We start from the raw sequence: 22,953 nt of genomic DNA, 5'->3' as shown, positions 1-22,953 counted from the left end.
AAGCAATGTCTTGTAATTCTGTATAAGTGAAATGAAGTCAAATGCCAAAATAGCTACCAACGGATGATTAAAAAAGCTTCGACGGATGATCAAATGACTATCAACGGATGCTTAACAAAGCTTCGACGGATGATCAAATGACTATCAACGGATATTTAACATAACAGTCGACGGATGATCAATTAAGTCGTCGACGGATGATCTGAAAGTCGACGGATGATCATATCAAGATTCAAACATCAGTTGAACAGTGAAAGCTGACACACAGCCGTCGAGTTGGATACAAACACACCGTGGAAGCCCATTAACTGGGTAATAGAGGACGAAAAGCAGCAAAGATCAAGACTGTTAGATTTTATATTTGTTCAGTTCTTTTGACTTTGTAATCTTGGTAATATATAAACCAAGAGAGTAGCAAATAGAAAAATAACTGAGATAGCTAAGAAACTAAAAACAGAGAAATCTTTGTAAGCACTATCTTTAGCATTTCCTGTATTCTCAGTAGTTCTATTTTTTGTAAGCAGCTGTGAGCTTTTCTGCACACAGAGTCCTCTCGATATATTATATATATCTCTGGTGGAATTGTTTAAATCCACCAGAAAGTTTTTTTTAAAGACTCTTGTTTTTAATTACTTATGTTTTGATTCATTCAAGTTTACATTTTGCATTGTGCTAATCAAAACAGATATATCCATAATCGAGTTGAACATTTTTATTTCAAGAAAAAGGTTCAAGAATTCCATTCAACCCCCCTTCTGTAATTCTTGCTATATTGTTAAGGGACTAACACCTGTAATACTAAACATCGATTTTTTTTGGTGCGACTGCTGTCAATGTTTAATAAACTGATGTATTAAGGTTTGACAAACATCAGTTTTTTATTTTGTAGCCGATGTTAATAGTGTTAAATTTTCTATATAAAATGATGTCTGATCAACTGTTTTATTCATTCAAAATTTAGAAATACAAATGCCAAAAAATTGCGAAAAAAATAAATATGAACCACCAAACATCACTACTATACATTCATCCATAATATTTTCTAATTACTAGCTATAATCTGAATACATGCAACCAAAATAAAGGTGTTTTTAGATTGTAATACAAGTATTGAGCAAGAAAGACTTTAGCAGAAACAAACTCAAGAAAGATGCCAACTATTTCTCTAGTTTTGAGGCCTTTTGCATAGTCATGCGTTGGTGTGTACTTCTTGATATTTGCAGAGTCGAAACCCAAGGCATTGATCATGTATGATTTGTGAAATGACTCTCCGTAATACCCAATGGTTGCATTCATCTTCTTGAGTGTTGCAACATCCTTTGTAGCTGGTGCAAGCCGTTGAGCAGTGAGCATACCATAAAGGATGGACGTGTAACTCTGCTGATTACCTTGTGGTGGCTTCAAAAAAGTGGAGAAGGGGACAAAGTACAACATGTCATAGAAGTAGTCACATATAGCAATTGTACCCAACTTAGTATCCATGGCAGCCTGACATAATAATTATAAAACTGAAGTTTAGATTTAAAACATATAGATATTAGAAAATAATTTATCACCCAAAGAATATTAGTCTTACATTCAAGGTCAGTTGAACAATTTTAATCTTAGAAACTAGACAGTCCAAGTGATTGTCATCCTGAATGTTGGACAGAAATACACGTTTATCCTCAATAAGGTCTTAACAGTTTTTTATGACCTGAAATGAAAGGATAAAAGTTAACAAACATTTGTACAGACTTATACAAAGTAGTAATACTTTCTTAATATATGTCATGTTTTGCACGACTACTTGCAGATAATAGGGAAAGTTTCGTTGTCCCTAAACTTAGAGAAGGTTTTGACATGGATTAAGATAAATCCTTTAGTCAGATATTCCTAAGATGTCTTTTATCAATGCTTAAACAAGTATAGTCAATGGAGTACATTTTGTACATACATATGGTTAAATTGTTTAAAGGTAGCAATCTTACTTCGCATAACATATATTAAAATGGTCAAATGTCAAGTGTATTGCTTAAATTGCAAAATCTATTCATTAGCAAGAAAACAAACTGAAAAACCAAGTGAAATTTGACATTCACTTGGTACAAACAGATGAAGTATGCATGCATAAGCATTAATGAATCTTGACATCCTAAACTATTAATTAGAACATTTATTATACAAAAAGATTGATCACATTTGATATGAAAATAAAAGGAGGAGAAATTAAAAAGCATAGGAACCTTAATCTGGGTACGACGATTTTGAAACCAGAACTTGACTTGTCTGGGATGAAGACCTAATTGTCTAAAGTCATTTTGAAACAATGGTGGCCTGGATTTTCTCAACCACTCGATATTTCTCTTTGCACGTCTTAACTGCCTTTTCTATCAAAGTCATACAATAATTAGGTCTTTGAATTTTTTTATTCTTTGAATTTTAAAAAGAAGTTATTTTAGTATATAACTAATTGGCATCCGGCACTTCAACCATACATCAAAATATTGTACAAACAAAGATATTTAATGAACCACTATGTTCTGTAGTTGCAAGAAACAAGAAAATAACATATTAACAACACACATACCCCAAATGTAACGAGGCCAGGTCCTCTGACATTGGGTCTCAAACCTTCTACACTATCATTTTCTGTGGGATCAGACCTACAAAAAGATACAATTATACAGAAAGCACTCAAACAAATTCGAAAGCAGACGAACTAAAACACGTACCATAACAAATCCATCAAGACCAGAGATCCAACATTCATGGTTATGGGCCTTTTTAGTTTCTCTATCTGTTCTACTGTATGTATTGGCCTCCCTATACCTCCATGCATACAGATGATCTTCTTCTCAATAAGGGCCGCAAGGGGAAGATAGTTAAAAAGCTGATTGAACCGTGTCCATGCCCAGATTCCATCATTTTCTCCCTGAAAATTCATTAACCATCAGTGCACTTGAAAGTATTTTAGAAAAATGATATATTACAGGACCTACACATCATACCATTCTCTCGATGCATTCAAGACGGAAACCAAAGAGTGCATTAATATCCGCAGCCTCATGATTCCCACGTATTAAGTGAACATTCCTAGGATACTCAATCTGAATAGTATATCAAAGAGCTAAAACCATTAAATGAAGGAGGCACTACAAAATGAAATGAAGCACTAGAATTGTCATGATAGAAACTTGCCTTTAATACAAGGAGTATAGTGATAGTCTCCAAGCTGTGCTGTCCTCGATCAACATAATCACCCAGAAATAAATAATCAATGTATCTGAAAAATTAGAATATTGATATAAGGTACTTACTATAAAAATAATGGTATTCACATTCTCAGTCCCTAACATCATGCTTCGATAAACACTGATAAATTGTAATCAATATATTACAGAAAAAAACCACCATTAAGAACATATTTCTCTAGGAAAGGAAGAAAATTAAGAACATCTAGGCCGTGGCAACAATAACAAATATCTAATACATGACAACATGTATACTATGCTTTGTCATGCCATGTCTATAAATTTCTTAGCCTTCGGAAACTGACAAACTTTTGTAATCACTTGGAATATATATTTATCTTAAGCATTTTTTGGTAATTCAAGCTTTCCTTTGGTAATCTGAGGACATGAGATATGTAGGGAGGTTTAGTCAGTCAAGGGCTGCTTTTGACTTCATCAGTGGTCTGATTAACAAAAATATTCACATCAGCTTCCCTAAACCCAAGATAATATTTTCCTCTGAACATATAAGCTGGTCAGCTCATGGAAGCATTATTAATACTGAACCTACCATGATTAATACAATTGCACATCTGACCTATTAACTTAAACTGTCCAAGTACAACTTAAGTGTACAGGTTACTGATTCTTTTATATTAAAGCACATAATGTACAAAGATAAAGGTTCGTGCGAACTTTGTTTAGTACTTACGTTATATCTCCCGCTGTAGAAGAATATCCATATTCATCGAATAATCGCATTAAATCTCTAAATTGTCCATGAAGGTCACCAAATAATTTGGTAGGAGCTTTTAATTGAAGAACTGTTGGCTCATGCATAAAAATTTGTTCGGCTGCGTAACAAAGCTCACCCACTTCATAAGAATCCAGAAAAAACCTCCTATTAACAGGGGGTTTCCAATTTCGAGGCCTGAGCAATGTAGATATGATCTGTAACACAAGAAGATAAGATTATATTAATAATGCAAAAAAGCACAAAACATCTTTACCGGGATATATTAAAGAAAGAAGGTAAATACAGGCCTTTTTGTGCAGACCTTGCGGAGATTTCGGCGTTGCAGGCCTTTTTGTAGGTTGTGATAAGTCATTTTGCAATGGAACCATTCGCCTACTCTCATTCTCAAATTGGTCCAATAAATAGCTGCCTGACCATTCCACCCAAGCTTCCTACAGTCTCTTTGGCAACAACTACCTGTAAAATCATAATATCATGAAACTTTGAAGCTTGTACATAAACATAACCCTCAATTAAAATCACAATGCACAAGATACATACTGCTCTAGGGTACAGGAGAACATCTGCTTCTGTATCACTACCATCTAAAGTGGTCTCAGCAGCTTGTGAGTTGTTACCAAGCAGGTTATCCAATATCAGCCATTTGAACAAACTTATCTAATAAATTTTGTTACAAATAATTATATTCCAGGAATTTTTGCGAAAACTTTATAGAAGAGACTAAATTTGCATAGGGAAATTAACATCTAGAGTACATGCAAATTAAAACAGAAAAGAAAATTTGTTAGCTTCGAATATAAATCATTTGCGTCTGGTAGTTTTCAGGCTTCTTAACCTGTTATCTTGCTGATAATACAAACCTGAACACTGGCTTCCGAAACTGAAGGAGTGTTAGGGGTATCATAGCAGGCCTTCTTGTACCTTTCTAAGAAACACAGTAGTAAACTCATACAAATATACTCAATAAGGCATTAGTTGGGAGGCTAGAAAGCATATTGAGGTAGTATATTCCTATTAAGGACCTCCTTCTGTCGGAATCACAAGCGAGGTGTATCTATAGATAAATTAACAGCCTGTAAATCCATAACAAGAAACGAATTCATAACAATGCTCAAGAATATTAAAAATAGTTAAAATATTGAAAAATTACCCAATGTAGAACATTACTGAAAACGATTAAAAACATGAAAAATTGCACAACTTAATTAACATGCTCAATGTATTATGCACAATAAGAACAATCACTCAACTAATTAAAAATTAAAAAATTAGGTTTTCAAATTGAAACCCCCAATTCTAAATTAGGGTTTAAAACTTACTTAATTGAAGCTTTAACCTCCAACTCAGACTTGAACCCCGACTTAAACTTGAACTCCGACTTAAACTTCGACTTATCTTTAAACAGACATCACAGCGAGATATGAGAGCAAAGAGAGAGAGATAAGAGCCCACAGAGAGAGAGAGAAGACAACACAAGGGAGAGACAACATTCCACACAGAGAGATAGCATATTGAGAGAGTGGTGAGTGTTCTTGGATGAGAGCATAAAAGAGTGAGAGACGAGAGAGGGGACTTTTTGTTTTAATGTTACAATCTGTGTTTTATGTTTTATGATTTTGATTTTTAATTTTTTTTTTAACTAAAAAGAGGGGAACATTTGTGATAGGGATAAATAAATTATGATTGTATTATTAAATACTGCATTAATTGTACAAGCTGTGGGCTGCTAGGCCCAATAAAAAGATATATGATTCTCAGACCAGAAAGGTTAAGCCTGATGGACCAGATCAGGCCTGATGGAATAAAAAAGGCCCAAAAGCCCTGATTATTAATTAATTTCGTAATTAATTAATAAGGGACAAAACAGATGTTGAAAAGAGTCCCGATAAGGATATAAATCCTTGGAGATTAGCCTCAAGGGGACCTAAAAGGATAAGGAATCAGTTCCTACTATCTAGGACTCCAAAGTCCATTCTAACTATGAGACTTGCCCACCAAGTCTCCTATACCAAGTCCAATTCAAGGACTCCCAACATCTATATAAGGGGCCTCACCCCACAAATCAGAACGACGTTTTTTGGCTTGATTCTCTAATTCACAGAGATACGTAGGCATCTCGTAAAGGCAGATTGAGTCACGAAGCACGAGAGCAGCCATTAAAGGCCTTGAGCTCCCGAATCTTAGTAATAAATACAGCAAATAATAACCTTAGCTTTTTATCCATAACATTTGGCGACGTCTGTGGGAAAAACAACAACCATGGCGAGAACACGGAGAACAATTGGAGCTCTAGAGGAAGGAACACCATCAGAGACAACCCAGGTGATTTCATCAACCGTGGAGGTTCCTCCCCATTCAACTTATGCATCTACTCAGGGGGAAGCCCAGACAGGGGCAACTCAACCTCAGCCACAAGGGACAACTCCCCCGACTATTCAAGGTACGAATCCTCAAGTTCAACAAGTACATATACCTGTGAATTCTCGACCCGTCGGGTATGAATATTCAACTGTTGTTACTACTAACCCCCCTTATGGGATGCCCCTTCACCCTGAGGTTGGAGGAAGCGGATATGCTGGGCGAAGTGAAGCACGAGGGCGGTCGCCCCCCTATATACGAGGTTTGGATCCTATCCCTGAGGATCGGGAATTTTCTGGTCCATACACTGAGAGAGACTCCGAATCTTCGGATGATGAAGTGGCCCCGAGAAGGAGGCGTCCTGGAAAAGAGCCAATGTCCGATGGAAGGCAACGCCCCCAAAGCACCCCAGGGGCGAATCCCCAAGAAGTGCAGGAAAAGATCAGGGCTCATGAGGCTGAAATCCAAAGGCTGAGGCGTGATTTGGAGGCTCACCAAGCCACCAGACCCCACATACCTCCTAGGGGGAGAAATCCTCCTCCTGTCATAGACCTGGATGGTCCGGTAAGAAGAAGGGCTGCTGTCCCAAGAACTGATCCAAGCAATCTCCTTCCCCTTGGAGATCCTGATGATCCAACTCCACCCTTCACAGAAGAGATAATAAATGCCCATATCTCAAGGAAATTCAAGATGCCCACTATCAAAGCCTATGATGGCACGGGAGACCCCGCTAATCATGTTAGGACATTCTCTAATGCACTGCTGCTGCAACCCGTGAATGATGCTATAAAATGTCGGGCCTTCCCTCAAACCCTGTCGGGTATGGCTCAAAGATAGTACAGTCGCCTACCCCCAAATTCTATTGGATCATTCAGAGAATTAAGTCAGGCTTTTATTAAGCAATTCATCAGTGGAAGAGTCCATGAGAAAAGTTCAGCATCTCTTATGAGTTTTGTGCAGGGAGCTAAGGAATCCTTAAGAGATTACCTGAATCGTTTCACAAAGGAGGCTTTAAAAGTCCCAGACCTTGATGATAAGGTAGCCATGATAGCACTGCAACAAGGAACTAGGGATGAGTTTTTCAAGATGTCTTTGGCCAAACGACCCCCTGAGAGCATGTTGCAGCTCCAAGAGAGGGCAGGGAAGTATATCAAGGTTGAAGAGAGTATGAGGAAGACCGTAGTAAGTAATGAGCCCACTGGAGGCAAGAAACGAAAAACTGATTTGGAGTATATCGCTAAGGACAAATATCCTAGAACCGAACAAAACCCTGATTCAATCCCCAAGAAGGGAGGACCTGGGCAAAAGTTCACTGAATACGCTAAGCTGAATGCTCCCAGAAGTCAGATTTTGATGGAGATTGAGAAAGACAGAGATATTCGCTGGCCTAAGCCCTTGAAGGCTGATCCCGCCAAGCTAGATAAGGGCAAGTATTGCAGGTTTCACAAAGATGTTGGCCATGACACCGATGAGTGTAGGCAATTGAAAGATGAAATTGAGTTTTTGATTCGAAAAGGAAGATTGAACAAGTATACTGGAGATGGAGGGGACAGAAATAATAATGGAAGGAAGAACTTTGAAGATCGTAGGAGGGACCAAGACGATCAGGGGCGAAACCCCCAGCCTAGAGGACCAGTTATAAACACCATTTATGGAGGGCCGAGACCTCGAGGGCCTGTGATAAACACGATCTTTGGAGGTCCAACTGCTGCTGGATTGTCCAAAAATTCCAGAAAGGCATATGCTAGAGAGGTTATGCATATTGTTGGAGAAGCCCCGAAGAGGGCCAGGACAGAAGTAACATTGGCTTTTGATGATTCCGACCTAGAGGGTGTGAAGTTTCCCCATGACGACCCGCTGGTCATAACACCAATAATAGGAAATAGCCCGGTTAAGAGGGTCCTTGTGGATAATGGTGCTTCTGTGGATATCTTGCTCCACGACACCTTTCTAAGGATGGGGTATAACGACTCCCAGTTAACACCAACCGACATGCCGATATATGGATTTGCTGGAGTAGAATGTCCTGTGGAAGGGATAATCAAATTGCCAACCACCATAGGTACGGAGCCAAGGCAAGCAACGCAGATGCTGGATTTCGTGGTGGTAAAGGCTAGTTCAACTTATAATGCTATCATGGGGAGAACAGGGATACATGCCTTCAAGGCAGTCCCCTCTTCCTACCATTCAGTCATGAAGTTTCCCACCTGAAACGGGATTGGAGAAGAGAGAGGAGATCAAAAAATGGCTAGAAGCTGTTATGTGGCCTCTTTGAGGGCAGATGGAGTCGGGGGGCAGGTTCTTCCTATTGAAGATATGGATGTTCGAGAAAATGATGAGAATAGAGGAAGGCCAGCAGAAGAATTGGTCTCGGTTCCTTTATACCCCGAGAATCCTGAGAGGTCGACTTTCATTGGAGCCACATTAGAGGAGCCCCTTAAAGGGAAGTTAGCGAAATTTTTGCAAGAAAATAGTGATGTGTTTGCATGGTCAGCAGCTGATATGCCAGGCATAGACCCGGAGTTAATTACTCACAAGCTAAATGTAGATCCAAGCCGGAAGACAGTGAAACAAAAGAAAAGAAATTTTGCCCCAGAAAGACAAGAGGCTATAAAGCAGGAAGTGGAAAAGCTCTTAGAGGCTGGTTTCATTGAGGAGATTCAATTTCCGGAGTGGTTAGCAAACCCTGTAATGGTGAAGAAGGCTAATGGAAAGTGGAGGATGTGTATAGACTTCACCGATTTGAATGATGCATGCCCCAAATACTGTTTTCCGCTGCCTAGAATTGATACTTTGATTGACGCCACCGCTGGACATGAGATGCTGAGTTTCATGGATGGGTTTAGCGGATACAACCAGATCAAAATGCATAAGGATGACATTCCAAAGGTATCATTTATCACTGACTTTGGTGTTTATTGTTATCTTGTTATGGTGTTTGGTCTCAAGAATGCAGGAGCCACCTATCAAAGGTTGGTGAATAGAATTTTTAAGGATCTTATTGGTAAGACTATGGAAGTCTATGTTGATGACATGTTAGTCAAGAGTCTGGTAAAGACTGATCATATAGCCCATTTAAGGGAAGCTTTTGAGGTCCTGAGGTACCACAAGATGATGTTGAATCCGACGAAGTGTGCTTTCGGAGTAGGATCTGGAAAATTCTTGGGATTGATGGTCTCGAAGAGGGGAATTGAGGCAAACCCCGATAAAATAAAGGCAATCCTGGACATGGAACCCCCCAAAACTGTCAAGGATGTTCAGAAGCTCACAGGAAGGGTTGCTGCGTTAGGACGATTCATCTCCAAGTCAGGAGACAAGTGCTTGTCATTTTTCAAGTCACTAAAGAACATCAAAGACTTTGTATGGAGTGAGGAAAATCAGAAGGCATTTGAAGAGTTAAAGAAGTATATGGGCCAGGCCCCGTTGTTGGCCAAGCCAGTTCTGAATGAAGTTTTATTCTTGTACTTAGCTGTTTCGGAGAGCGCCTTGAGCGCCGTGTTGGTTAAGGAGGAACTGAAAGTCCAGAAACCCGTATACTATGTCAGCAAAATTTTGCATGGTGCTGAGTTGAATTATTCAGCCATTGAGAAATTCGCTTTAGCCTTGGTAATGGCTTCAAGAAAGCTGCGTCCTTATTTTCAAGCTCACCAAATTGAAGTACTAACAAATCAGCCACTGAGAAATATCATTCACAGTCCCAAGGCAAGTGGGAGACTGATTAAGTGGGCAATAGAGTTGGGAGAGTTCGATCTCAAGTATAAGCCACGTACGGCCATAAAAGCCCAGGCACTAGCTGACTTCGTGGTGGAATGTACCATACCCAACCAAGAAGTCGGGGGGCAGGAAGATACCATACCTCAAGACAAGGGAGTCGACAATGGGGACAAGGAGAAAGAATATTGGGTTCTCTATTTTGATGGAGCATCAAAAACAAATTCCAGTGGAGCAGGGTTGGTTTTACAAAGCCCAGATGGATTCTTAATTGAGTATGCCATGAAACTAGACTTCCCAACCACAAACAATGAGGCAGAGTATGAAGCCCTGATTGCTGGCCTTGGTCTAGCTGGGACACTTAGAGTCAAAAATTTAAAGGTCCGTGGAGACTCAAAGTTGATCATATCCCAGGTAAAGGGAGAATTTGAGGCAAGGGATGATACGATGGCTAAGTATGTTCGCCTAGTAAGGGCTGTGATGACCCAATTTAATGAATGCCATGTTGAACACATTCCAAGGGAAGAAAATGCTAAAGCGGATGCGCTATCAAAGTTTGCTTCATCTGAGATTGAAGAAAGTTCAGGAAGTGTGTACTTTCGTGTTTTGAAGACACGAAGCATAGATGTTAAGCTTGTGGCTCCCGTAGGCTTGGGAACGTCATGGATTGATCCCATCAAGGCTCACATTCAGACCGGTTGGTTGCCAAGCGATGCGATTGAGGCACGGAAGTTAACTGTTCGAGCACTAAGGTACTCTTTGATAGATGGGATCTTATATAAAAGATCTTTCGTGGTTCCTTACTTGAGGTATCTCAGGCCCGATGAGGCACGCTTAGCTCTTGAAGAAGTGCATGAAGGTATTTGTGGACAACACTTGGGGGGCAGGGCTTTGGCTCATAAGATAACTCGTTTAGGCTTCTATTGGCCAGAAATGATGGCTGATGCCAAAGAATATGTGAAGAAGTGTGATCGCTGTCAGAAGCACGCACCAGTTGTTAGACTACCCCCCGAGATGCTGACCTCTATCAACTCCCCAATCCCCTTTGCTATGTGGGGGATGGATATTCTAGGGCCTTTCCCTATGGCCACAGCACAAAGGAAGTTTCTGATGGTAGCCATTGATTATTTCACTAAGTGGATTGAAGCCAAGCCCTTGGCCAAAATCACAACTAAACAGGTTGCACAATTCCTGTGGGAAAACATTATGTGCCGATATGGAATTCCCCGTATCCTCGTCACTGACAATGGAACACAATTCAACAACGAGGAATTCAAGAAGTATTGTGAAGAAAATGAAATTGAGTTACGGTTCACCTCTGTGGCTCACCCACAAGCTAATGGGCAAGCAGAAGTAGCAAATCGAATAATCCTGGATGGATTAAAGAAAAGGATCGAGAAGTCAAGAAATAATTGGGTGGATGAGATACTTCCCATATTATGGGCCTATAGGACTACCTGTAGAGTTACGACAGGAGCAACTCCCTTCATGTTGGCGTATGGGGCAGAAGCAGTAGTTCCCGTGGAGATATCGCATTCCTCTCCAAGGATTCAGACTTTCAATGCTGTAGAAAATGAGGAAGGGCAGAGGTTAGCCCTGGATCTAATTGATGAAGTGCGAGATGAGGCACATGCAAAGATAGTAGAATATCAGAAAAAGGCTTCATTCTATTATAACCTAAGGGTTAAAGAGAGATTTTTTAAACAAGGAGATCTAGTCTTGAGAAAAATAGAGGCTTCTGGTGTTGGACAGAAAGGAAAGCTTGCCCCGAATTGGGAAGGGCCGTACAGAGTCAAGAGCGTTCAGGGTAGAGGAACCTACAAGCTGGAAACTATAGAAGGTTTTGAAGTCCCGAGGACCTGGCACGCATAAAACCTGAAGGTTTACTATGTGTAAGATAGGAGAAGTACGATTCTCACTTGTCATTGACAAGTAGGTTTAAAAGCACCTTGAAGCTTTGCTTGCATAGGATTTTATATTCCAGTAGAATTTACATTGTCTAGTTATTGTTGATTAGGGTCGAACCCATGCTATGTAAGGTTTTGGAAAACCAGACTTCATATTAAAGAGTTTGAAATTATTTCTATCTAAGGATGTTTAAGGTTCAAATGCATATTAAGATTGTAAAGATAAAACAGAAAAAGGCAAGAAAAGCAACATATAGAATACAAGCCCCGAAGGGTAATAAGTTCTGAATGCGATTAAGTCAATACATAGAAAGCCACAATGGGCCAAACAAGAAAAACAAAATACTCAAAGATCCTTGAAGAAGTCATCATCGATGTTTCCTTCATTGGCAGCAGAAGAAGGAACTGGAACATGATCAGCACCTCGAGGAGAAACAGCTTCGGCCTCAGCAGAAGAAGCAAGAATAGGAGAAAGAGGGATATCATCAAGAAGAGGCTCTTTCCCAGGAATATCAGGGACTGGATAGGCAGTAAGAGTCACCTCCGGAATCTTCTTCCCAATCTCCTCTACTATCTGCTCCCAACAGCTAGAAAAGGTCTCCGGGAAGTTAGCATCGTACTCAGCATTTAGGACATCCTGAAAGTCCTGAGATGCCTTATACTCAGCTATCACCTCAGCTCGGGCCCTTTGAGCATCCAGCTCCAGCTTACGAACTTTCTCCTTCTCGTCCGCCAGCTCCTTCTCTACCTCACGAAAATGAGTGAAGTTGGCCTCGGAAGCCTTGAGGTACCTATCCCTGTCCCTCTCAGCAATAGTTAGGCTGGTCCTCACATCCTTCAAATTGTGAAGGGCAGCCTGGAGATAGGTATTCATCTGCACGAACATATCAAAGTACAGTAAGTAATAATAAACAAAAAAAAACAGTTAAAAAAGGAAGAGGCTTACAGAAGCCACGGCCTGAGCACCCAGACGTTCAATCTGTAGGTCATCAGAAGAATCGACGATCTCAGCCCTGTCACGAGGTGTGATCACACTCTGAGACCAAACGGCGGCAGCCTCGGAACTCCCTACCACCGTGTCCCTCCTCTGAAGGCCCCAAGTGACGGTGAAGGGAGAGTTATCTTCATCAAGGCTAGGAGGCCTCTGGGATAAAAAAGTAGGGACGGCCTCCTGAACCGTGACTGAAGGGCCGTCACCAATCCTAACCCACTTGTCGCGGTGGCTCTCAACAGCAGAGCCCTTGGCGGCACGGGCCTCCCGCTTCTTGAAGATCGTGTCCAAAGCGGCCCTAGCTGCAGGCAAATACGAGCACGTAAGAAAAAGGACAAATAGAGAATGGAGGAAATGGAACAAAAAGGGGAAAGAAATACCCTCGGGACCAAGGTCACTTAGACCTACACCTTGCAAATTACCCTCTGAAAGGATGAGAGCGCAATGGTGCAAGTTATCAGCAGTAATGGCCTTGATGGCCGCATCCTCATCTATCCCCAATTTTAGGTCTCTTAAAGACCCGTCTATACTTTTTGAGAAGTTGGGCCTGAAAAAATGGTCCCAACCCTCCTCGGAATCCAGAAATATATAAAACCACTCACTCTTCCATGTTGGATACGAGTCGGGATTGGTGCCAGAAATAAAGCAGGAACGAGCCAAGGATCTATGAACTATTTTGACCCATCCTTGGTCCTCAGAAGCATTTACAAATTTAAATAAATAACGAAAGACACAAACATTTGGCTCAAAACCGTGTTTACGAGATTGGGCCATATAACAGTGAATAAAACGCCAAGAGTTGGGAGTGAGTTGGGTCGGACAGACTCGGGCCTCAGCCAAAAGGCGAAAAACAAAAGGATGAGGAGGTAGGCGAAAACCAGCGTAGAAGGTTTCCTTATAGACCCGAATGGCCCCAGGTTTTGGGTAGCAGGCCCTATCATTTGGGCCTGGAGCCTCGGCCCTATAAGGGTGGGAAATGCCAAAAAGGCGGGCTATGGTACCTACTTGATCTGGACCAAATCTAGAAGGATAATTATATGCATCTAAGTGTAACATGTTAGGAAAGGCTTGCCCAAATTCGGTTAAAAGATCCCTAAGAGAAATAACTGAGGAATGTACAAGAGATTTTTTACCTCGGCTGGCCCTAGAGGGACGGGCAACAGCTTGGGGGACATGGGAGTGAGATGAATCGGAATCCGCCATGGATGAAGACAAAAACCCAGGAAGCTCTTGAAAGTAAGTAAAGAAGATGAAGATTCAAACGGAATCTTCAAAATAAGCCCAGAAAGCGGCGGAGTAGAAAGCCGGAAATCGCTTGGAGGTGGCGATTCTTGAGAGACTAATTGCAGAGTTGAAATTTAGAAATTTTTGTGAAAGTGAAGTGTGAGAAATGAACTCACACTCCACCTCTTATATAGAGGAGCTCAAAGATGCACAAACGGGCCTGGGCCTAAGAAAAAGGCGGGAAGCCCATAAGATTTGAATTTTGAAAAGATTTAAAATCAAAGTTCAATGAATGAATCAAGGCTCGAACAGCCTCAACAACGCTCAGGATACATCGTCCCTAGCCGTTGTTAGAAGTGTGGCTCCTAGGCGTGGTACAACAACACCCAGGAAGCATCTGTATTCAACAACGCTCAGGATACATCGTCCCTAGCCGTTGTTAGAAGTGTGGCTCCTAGGCATGGTACAACAACGCCCAGGAAGCATCTGTATTCAACAACGCTCAGGATACATCGTCCCTAGCCGTTGTTAGAAGTGTGGCTCCTAGGCGTGGTACAACAACGCCCAGGAAGTATCTGTATTCAACAACGCCCAGGACGTAAGTTTCCTAGACGTTGTTAGAAAACTGTCTCCTAGGCGTGGGTGCACAACGTCTAGGATCTATGAAAGCATCTGTCTTCAACAACGCCCAGGACGCAAGTTTCCTAGACGTTGTTAGAAAACTGTCTCCTAGGCGTGGGTGCACAACGTCTAGGATCTATAAAAGCATCTGTCTTCAACAACGCCCAGGACGCAAGTTTCCTAGACGTTGTTAGAAAACTGTCTCCTAGGCGTGGGTGCACAACGTCTAGGATCTATGAAAGCATCTGTCTTAAACAACGCCCAGGACGCAAGTTTCCTAGACGTTGTTAGGAAACCGTCTCCTAGGCGTGGATCAACAACGCCCAGGAAGCATCAGCCTCCAACAACGCCCAGGACGCAAGTTTTCCTAGACGTTGTTAGGAAACTGTCTCCTAGGCGTGGATCAACAACGCCTAGGATGTATTGAGCAACAAAAATTCTGTTTTTCTGATTATTTAATTAGAAAAATAAGAAAATTCCTTAAATATTTTCTGAAAAATGTTAATATTTTCAGAGATAAGGAATAAATCCAGAAAATTAAAGGATAAATCCCAGAAATTAGGAATAAATCCAGAAAAATTAAAGGATAAATCCCAGAAATTAGGGAAAAAAATCCAGAAATTCCTTAAATATTTTCAGAAAATAGGGAAAAATCCCAGAAAATTAGGGAAAATCCCAGAAAATTAGGGAAAATCCCAGAAAATTAGGGAAAATCCCAGAAATTAGGGAAAAACCCAGAAAATTAGGGAAAAATCCAGAAAATAAGGGAAGAATCCCGGAAATAAGGGAAAAATTCCTGGAAATTAAGATAATTCCTGAATAAAAGGGAAAATTCATTGTAAATGTGTAGGTCGCTCCACACTTTACGGAAAAATGAAACCCTGTAAGGGAACGAATAGACTTAACTTCTGCGAAACCTAATCGATGTTTCCCAAAAGTTGGGGGGCAAATGATAGGGATAAATAAATTATGATTGTATTATTAAATACTGCATTAATTGTACAAGCTGTGGGCTGCTAGGCCCAATAAAAAGATATATGATTCTCAGACCAGAAAGGTTAAGCCTGATGGACCAGATCAGGCCTGATGGAATAAAAAAGGCCCAAAAGCCCTGATTATTAATTAATTTCGTAATTAATTAATAAGGGACAAAACAGATGTTGAAAAGAGTCCCGATAAGGATATAAATCCTTGGAGATTAGCCTCAAGGGGACCTAAAAGGATAAGGAATCAGTTCCTACTATCTAGGACTCCAAAGTCCATTCTAACTATGAGACTTGCCCACCAAGTCTCCTATACCAAGTCCAATTCAAGGACTCCCAACATCTATATAAGGGGCCTCACCCCACAAATCAGAACGACGTTTTTTGGCTTGATTCTCTAATTCACAGAGATACGTAGGCATCTCGTAAAGGCAGATTGAGTCACGAAGCACGAGAGCAGCCATTAAAGGCCTTGAGCTCCCGAATCTTAGTAATAAATACAGCAAATAATAACCTTAGCTTTTTATCCATAACAATTTGGTTGAAAAGAGGGGCGAATTTTTGTAAGGAAAAAATAAGGGGGAAATCTTTAAGAGGGAATGAATTATTTGGTTAAGGGGGGAAATGGGGAAGGCGCGCTGATTAAATTTTTTAAAACTGACTTTTAACATTGGTTGGGATAAAACACCGATGTTTATAAACACAAAAGACATCGTTTGCTCAAAACCGATGTCTAAAACACCTTTTACATCGGTGCAATAAGCAACCGATGTCTTTGAAGCGATGTCTATTCTACTTTTTCTAGTAGTGAAATATACATCTCTGGTGGAAAGATAAATCCACCAGAAAGTTTTTAAACTTGTGTTTATTTACTTTTTGTTAGTTGAATACTATAAAAGTTTTAACTGCATTCTTGCATATTCACAAACACAGTTGTATATTTCAAAAATAGTTTTTCAGAAAACCAAAAAGAAACTAGAATTTTATTCAACCCCCATTCTGTAACTCTGTTGTTATATTGTTGGGAAATAACAATTGGTATCAGAGAAAACTTGTAACATTTCAGTTCCACATCGAGGAGATTTGGGACTTATGTTTAGTTTATAAGACAAAGTACTACTACTATGAGCACCAAAAAAACATGATCTTTTGGGGGCATGTGGTGGGCTAGTCGTTACCCAAGTTGGCTGCATTTGGGAAAATAGATTTCGGCTTATTTCAGACTCGAAATCGGGACTTGACCCATTTTTCGAAAAAGGCTCGGGATTTGACCCGAGTTGTCGCATATGGTATCAGAGCCGACTCTCGAAAGCTTGATGCATCAAGTTGCCGGAGGTGGGACACGAAGACTGGTGGTATTATCCGACAATGCTAAGAGGTCCGGAGGTGGGGACACAAAGCCAGCCAGTATTATCCCACAATGGCTAGAGTGGTACAATCTTGGTCCTATGGGATATCCGTTCAGGCCTGACGAGGACGTTAGGAGTTTAAGTGGGGGAGTTTGTAATATCGCAGTCCCACATCGAGGAGATTTGAGACTTATGTTTAGTTTATAAGACAAAATACTACTACTATGTGAGCCAACAAATCATTATCTTTTGGGAGCCTGTGGTGGCTTGTCGTAACCCAAATTGGCTGCACTCGTTACAGTTTGCTTCGACTTATTTCGGACTTGGAATCGGCACTTAATTCCAAGTCCGAAATAAGTCGAAGCAAACTGTCACGAGTGCAGCCAACTTGGGTTATGACAAGCCCCCAAAAGATCATGATTTGTTGGTGCACATAGTAGTAGTACTTTGCCTTATAAACTGGACAGAAGTCCCAAATCTCCTCGATGTGGGACTGGGGTGTTACAAACTCCCCCACTTAAACTCTCGACATCCTCGTCAGGCCCGAACAGACAACCCATAGGACCAAGATCGTAGCTCTCTAGCCATTATGGGATAATACCGGCTGGCTTAGTGTTCCCACCTCCGGACCTCTTGCCATTGTGGGATGAATACCACCAACTTTCGCATCACCACCTTCGGCAACTTGACGCATCAAGCTTTCGAGAGTGGCCTCTGATACCAATCATAACATTCAAGCTCATAACCAAATGAGTATTGGAACCAACAACCCACCACGGGTCCGTCCTAAAAAGCTAGCGATTTGGTACACATTAGTTGTTGACTTGTATAAATAAATGTCCCAAACACTTTTATTCTTATCGATGTGGGATGCTACAAATAGCCCCTCTTATAGGATCGACGTCCTCGTCGATCTTACAAATACACAAACGGAACCCGGGCAGTGCCTCTGCACTTCTGACCGGGAAGAGCTCTGATACCATATGTGACAACTCAGGTCAAATCCCGAGCATTTTTCAAAAACTGGGTCAATTCCCGATTACGAGTCCAAAATAAGTCGAAGCATACTGTCCCGAGTGCAGCCAACTTGGGATACGACAAGCCCACCACAGGCCACCAAAAGATCATGATTTTTTGGTGCACATAGTAGTAGTACTTTGCCTTATAAACTGAACAGAAGTCCTAAATCTCCTCGATGTGGGACTGGGGTGTTACAAAACTTTTAACATACAAAGAGTTTAAAGATCAAAGTAATCAAATAACACGAGCAGGAAGGATGTTGGAGTGAATATTCCAATTATGAACAAAGATAACTATCATCACTGGAAAGTTAAGATGCACCTTTATATACTCTCTCAAGATGAAAGCTATGTCAAATGCATAGTAAAAGAACCTCATATTCCTGTCAGTGTTGCAACAAATGCTGCCGAGGCTACTGAAAATGAGCAGACTGTTCCAAAGCCTAAAGCAGAATGGACTAATGAAGACATTGAAGCAGTCCATAAGATAAAAGGCCATAAACATTTTGTTCAATGGTTTTGATTAAGACATGCTTGACAATGTCATAAATTACAAAATTGCTAATGATGTTTGGGACACAGTTCAAGTGCTATGTGAGGGAACTGAGCAGGTCATAGAAAATAAAATACAATTTCTCATACAACAATATGAGCACTTTCATTTTGAAGATGGTGAGTCCCTGAATGATACTTCCAGTAAATTTCAGAAGCTGTTAAATGGACTAAAGCTGTTAAACATATTTTTAATTTATTAAAAAAAATTAAGATCTTTATCATATATGCTCCAAATTTTAAGAACCGAAAATAATAAATACTTTATAAAAAATTTTAAGCGTGATGATATAGTATATTTTGCTCATATAATTGTACAATGTTGAACCAATTATGGGAATTCATAAGTTTTATTTATAAAAATTATTTTAGAATTAAATTTTTATTTATTAAAATGCACACCTCAACCTCGCAAAGGGGTACGGAAGAAGGTCAGGATTAACTCAATTGCCATAAGGAATCATGTAAATAATTTTCAACATTCTAAAACTAGTCTCTTCGTTTGTTCGAGTCTTATGATCTTTATTTTTTTAAAAAAAACCCTTCCTAGACAGTTTAAATCTAACCGAAGGACTCTCTTTTGGTTAGATTTTAACTATTTTTTTTCAAAATAATTTTTTATTTAAAATTAATCGTGTATTCTTCACATTATAATATTTATTCTTATTAGCGTCACTCTGACTATATTTATATGTTATACTGTCAAGTTAAAACGTAATTTATATGATTATTGTGTTAGGTAGGACTACTGAGAAACAAGGAAGTTTTCTCGCGGGGGTGACTTTGTCGCTGGGTATTATCTTCTCAATTATTAAAGTCTTATTTTCTAAATTTCTGGAGACATCTTGCATGACCTTCAGTTAGAAAATATTTTTTTCTTGAGTGAAAAAAATTTCTTGGCACAACTATTATATTCGATACAATTCATCTACGAGTATGTAAACATTGACAAAAAAGCAACTCGACAACTTTATAACTAAAATGTTAATTGGCGAAAGAAGAAACAGTATCTACATGAGGTTACATAATGCATTTACTTGAAAAATCTGAGCCATTAATCTTAAAATGAATCAAAGACTAAGATCTAGAGTTACTAGGTTACTAGGAAAGTGAGTTATCCGCAGAGATCTTCCCTAAAAAAATATATGTATAAGGTAAATATATGTATAGAAATAATATTAAACATGACAAGGTATGGTTAAAAACAGTGTTATAAAAATTGATATAGGGGACCGCAAAACGCCCCAATGCAGGGCTAGACTGTTAATTAGGCGTTTTTCATTAAATCGTTAAAATCGGCAAAAAAACGGGATAGGCGGTCAAAATCGGGATTAATCGGCCAGTAATTAGGCGGAACTAATCGGTTAACAAATTAAAAATGGTCAAATTAAAGATAAAATGGTAAAAAAAAATTAATTGAAAACGAAGCTAATACATGAAATGAGAATAATTACCTAATAGAATTGATATTAAAATACGGGTATTTATATTTTACTTATATAAAATATATTTTTTTAATATTAAAATAATATAAAATATAAAATAAGATTTAAATACAGACGATTAATTATTTCGATTAATATCCGCCTGATCGATTAGGTGCTAGGCGGTACCCCAACCGCCCTGCGACTATCGACTTTTACAACACTAGGGACCTTTGCCCGCGCGCTACGCGTGCTAGCCAAAAAAATATAATTTTTTTTTAACGATTAACACCAAAAAAATTATTTTACCATTTCTTTTTGTGATTTGAATATTTTCTTTTTCGTTGTGTCGAGGTTAGGTAAAAGTCTCTCAAATAATTTTGTCATTAATAGTTGCGATATGATGTTAGTTTTATATTTTGTTGCAAATATATGATAGAAAAACAAAAGTTTCAAATAAGACAATAGCATAAATTAATTAATGTGGTTTAATTTTATGAAAAAGGGTATAAACACCAAATTGTTTCCAAATTGAAATACAATTGACACATCTCCTATTGTTTTATCAGGCTTCAACACAAAAAAGTTTTAGTTATTATTTTTAGTACAACTACAAAATAATCATCACTTGAATAGAAAACCGAGGTAATATTTTTATTCATCGGGTTCATTTTGTTACTTCCTCCTCTATATGTATCATTACAACATTGATTTTTTTCACATATGGTATTGCATATGATAGTTTTGTGTATATCTTCAAGTTTGTTGAACATTAGTAATGAGTTTGATTAAGTAATTGTTCAAATCTGATTTTATTCATCCATGTATTTTCTTCATATCAAAAAATCAAATAGCTAATAAGCAAACTTATAATGATTTAACATTTATAGATGAAAATAAAGTATATTTAAAACTTGGGGATTGAGTCTGAGTTGAAAGAATATTTAGTACTAAATGTTACAATCATGCATTTGAGTAATCCATAGAATAGTTAAACGCCGAACAAACATGTTGCAATCCAACTTGTACTTATAATACACACATGATATCTATATTGTGACATAGGTATTTGGTAAATCGAGTTTGAAAGAAAAAATTGAAGTGATATATCTCATGGAGGTACATATTTGTTATTTTGTTAATTTACATGCAAAGTGATATATCTAATGTAACATTTTCATATATCTCAAACTTCCTTACAGTACTAAAACCTTCTTTTTTATTGTTGTATGTAGATAGAAATTGAATGCTTAGATGTTACACGATTCATCACTATTCTCGATCCTTATTAAGACGATAATAATGTTATGGTACGCCTATATGTACATCTAAGAAATTCCTACATGTTAAACAAATGTATAAGAAATCTCATAATTTAATGCCTCGGAAATATGATCTCGTACTATGTCAAATGAAATATTTTAAGTACTGTTGAAATAAAATATTTAAGTTGTGAATAAACAAAATAAGTTGTTCTTTATTTTCCTTATATATATACATTTTAATATGTATATTTGAAGTATTAAAATAGGTATATTTAACAAAAAATATGAATTAAAAAATAATGCAAAATTTTGTAGTTCACAATTTCAGTCATTACATTTTATAAAAATCAAATCATGTCATTTTTTTGCTTCTATTATTTTCTCAATAATTTTGAAATTTGACTGAAATCAAAATCATATATTTATTGATAATTAATCGGCTTCATCTTCGACGATGCCTCGTATTTTGCTATTAAAAAGGTATAATAGAGGATATACAATAATTTAAAATTGAAATAAAATCAATATAAGATATTTATTATCAGTTTCTCCTAGGGCTGAGCATTCGGTCGGTTCGGTCCAAAACCGGACCGAACCGAATAGACCGAAAAACCGAATAGTCAATTTTTCTTGGACCGAACCGGACCGAAGTTATATTATGGATCGGACCGAACCGAACCGAAATAATTCGGTTCGGTCCGGTTTTGGACCGAATAGACCGAAATTTTTTTCAAAAATAAAATTGCATTAAAAATTAAATCATAAATTATAAATTTTAAAATATAATTAAAGTAATGTGATATGTAGAGTTTTAATACTCCATAAATATAATTACAAATTAAAAATTTTGATTATAATTTTTAAGATATATGTAAAATATATATAATACAAAATAATATTATTTATGATTTGGTCTATTCGGTCTATTCGGTCCGGACCGAAATATTTGTGAAAAGAACCGAACCGAACTGAATTTTATTTCGGTCTATTCGGTCCGGACCGAATAGACCGAATTTCTGAAAAATTTAGGACCGAACCGAATTAGCACGGTTCGGTTCGGTTTTTCGGTTTCGGTTCGGTTTTGCTCAGCCCTAGTTTCTCCGCATCGTCGGTCGACGCCTTATACTCTGTAACTAAAATGGAATAAAATAGGAATTACACTAATTTATATATTGGAATAATGTCAAAATATGTTATTAATTGAGTGTTTTTTTCAAGAACGCCTCGTGTTCTATAACTAAAAAGTATAATAGAGGATATATTATAATTTTAAAATTGGAATAAAACCAAACTAAGAAATTTATTGATAGTTTCTCGGAGTCGTCAAATACAACGCCTCGTATTCATGTAGTAAAATGGTATAAAAGAGGAAGTTCGATAATTTTGAAAGTAGAATAAAATCAAAATAAGATATTAATTGACTGTTACACGACTTTCTTTTCGACGATGTTTCGTATTCTATTACTAAAAAGTATAATAAAGGATATACAATAATTTTGAAATTTTAATAAAATCGAGATAAAATATTTAATGATAGTTTCTCGGACGAAGACGATGCCTCGTGTTCAACAACTAAAAAA

The 22,953-nt window shown here is 38.4% G+C and overlaps 1 pseudogene; it reads right to left on the bottom strand.

Annotated features, from left to right (window-relative positions):
- Positions 1 to 1,053: 1,053 nt before the first annotated feature.
- On the bottom strand, positions 1,054 to 18,096 carry LOC141664973 (serine/threonine-protein phosphatase BSL1-like; annotated as a pseudogene).
- Positions 18,097 to 22,953: the final 4,857 nt, after the last annotated feature.

Source organism: Apium graveolens, chromosome 6 (genome assembly GCF_009905375.1).
Source record: "Apium graveolens cultivar Ventura chromosome 6, ASM990537v1, whole genome shotgun sequence".
In the NCBI taxonomy this organism is placed as follows: domain Eukaryota; kingdom Viridiplantae; phylum Streptophyta; class Magnoliopsida; order Apiales; family Apiaceae; genus Apium; species Apium graveolens.
This window is presented reverse-complemented; position numbering and strand designations above follow the sequence as displayed.